Here is a 2,032-nt window from a genome sequence, read left to right as displayed (position 1 = left end):
CTTAGCTCAGATATTAGTGCCATGGTGTTAAATGGCCTGTGACCGCAAATAGTGGGTTCAAGTGGCGGGGACAGGACCTGAACCAAGGCTCGCGCCGGGCCCTCCCCCGCCCTCCCGCGGCCAGGGGCGGGGGCGGCGCGCGGCCGGCTTCCCCCAGCTTCGCGGGCGCACCCGGGAGTGCGAGCGCGGGGGTCCCGGCCCCCTCTTCCGCTGGCGGCTGGGGGCGGCGCAGCGGGGCCCGGGGCTCGGAGGGGCGGCGCCCGGCGGGCCGCGCTCGGCGCCGGGCTTGGGCCGTCCCCACCCCCACCGCGGTGCACTGCGGCGGTGCGAGCGGGGGCGGCCATGAACTCGGCCGAGCGCGCGCGCGGGGCCGCCGCCGCCTGGCTGCTCCCCGAGCCCGCTCGCCGGCCTGCGCGGCCCCCGGGCGCCCCGTCCCCACGCCCAGCCCCAGCCCACGCCCGTTCCCGCTCGCACCGCGCCGCCGGCGGCCGCCGCTCGTCCTGGAGCTGGCTGGTGCCCCAGAGCTCGGCGAGAACGCGCTTCTTCCGGGCCGCCCCGCCAGCCGCCGGCCGCCCCCGCGCCCGCCTCGCGGACGGCCCCGGCCCCTTCCGCACCCCGGCCCGCGCTTACCTGCAGCCTGGCACAGCCACAGACACTCGCCGTGGGTTCCCCGCGCTCACTAGCACGCAGGCCGGGACGGGATGAACGCGGGGCGCGGGGGCACGGTGGGTGGCAGTGTGTTTTGGATTTTTTTTTTTTTTTAGTTTGGGGAGGGGGCGGGGTGGGGGAATCGTGCACGTCCCTGATGGTAGCAGCCCTCCTCCTGCACGAGCACAGAATGTCTAGCCGGCCGTGAACACCCCCACCGCCCCCCCTCCCGTGCATGCGCGGTGCGGGTTGGGGGGAAGGCGCGCCGCCGGCTTGCGCAGGCACGGAACTCCACTGGGCTCCTAAGTGGGCGAGCAGGGAAAGGGTTAATTCGGGCCCTCGCCGACGCTTTCGTTCGCCACTACGGGGCCGCCCCCGGAGGGCCCTGGCCTGCGCACGCGCGCGCACGCGCGCGACATGGGGCGCGCGGAGCCCGCGCGCGGGAGAAAGGGTGGGCGGGGCAGGGGCGGGGCTTCGGGAGCAGAGGAGCATATGCACGAGCGCCGGGCGCGGGCACCCGCCCCGCCTCGAGCTCCCGCCTCCCGCCTTGACTCCTGGGCTCCCGCCCGCGCCCAGCGCCGGCACTGCGCCGGGGACGCGGGAGCCTGCGCTCCCGTGCGTGTGCATGTGCGTGGGCCAGTGCCGCCCCCGGGCGCGCGCAGGCTGGGCGCTGAGGCTGCGGGTTGGACTTAGGCTCCTGGACCGTTGCCCCGGGCACCTTCGCCCTCCGCGGTCACCGGCCGGCACCGGGCGCACGCCCGTGGGCTTGTGGCCTCGGCTGTTGTCGCTGCCACAGTATGTTTATGGAGAAATGGTCGGTGCACGATAAACGTTTGCAGAACAAATGAAAAAATGACGTCTTTCACTTGGAGTGTAAGGGGCGACCCCAGTCACCTAGGAGAAAGGGATCAACCCCAGGGGCTCTGAATCTGGCCAAGCCCAGCTCGCGCTCCTGCGTTTACCAGGACACGCTCAAGGAAAAGGCGCGGAGGATGGAGGCGGTAGCCCCTCTCTGACAGTCTAGACCCTGTTCGCAATTTCATTTGACGCTCCCTCGGAGAGCTCTGGTAGCGCGGCTCTGTCCTCACCTCCCTGTTCAGCTCCACCGCTGTGGACACCTCGTCGCGCTCCCTCTGACGCGCCGGTTGTGCTTGTGCCTGGCTCTGGGACCTGGGACAGTCCTGCTCCTGCGTTTGCTGCTCACCCAAATACTGTAATAGAAGCCTGACGGCAATACCGCATCGTCATGGAGTCGGTTCTGTTGCTTTATCGCACTCAATTTAACAGTATTTCGCAAAACACGTGTCATTTAATATCTAAAAATTAGAGCAGGACTCTCCTCCTGAGCTTGTGCGAAGATTACATATGATAATGCTTGTAACAG

The 2,032-nt window shown here is 69.3% G+C and overlaps 1 protein-coding gene across 2 annotated transcripts in view; it reads right to left on the bottom strand.

Moving 5' to 3' along the window:
* ZBTB14 (zinc finger and BTB domain containing 14) overlaps nucleotides 1-1,013 on the bottom strand; it is a 7,829-nt gene extending 6,816 nt beyond the window's left edge. For both annotated transcript variants that reach the window (XM_012652105.1, XM_012652106.1), the window contains exon 1: nucleotides 631-1,013. The gene's annotated coding sequence lies outside the window, so the exon portion shown is untranslated. The remainder of the gene's footprint in view (nucleotides 1-630) is intronic.
* Between the last annotated feature and the right edge of the window lie 1,019 nt (nucleotides 1,014-2,032).

This window comes from Propithecus coquereli, unplaced genomic scaffold (genome assembly GCF_000956105.1).
Source record: "Propithecus coquereli isolate 6110/MARCELLA unplaced genomic scaffold, Pcoq_1.0 Scaffold38, whole genome shotgun sequence".
NCBI classification, from domain to species: domain Eukaryota; kingdom Metazoa; phylum Chordata; class Mammalia; order Primates; family Indriidae; genus Propithecus; species Propithecus coquereli.
Note: the sequence above shows the minus strand (reverse complement) of the source record. Positions and strands in the feature narration are given on the sequence as shown.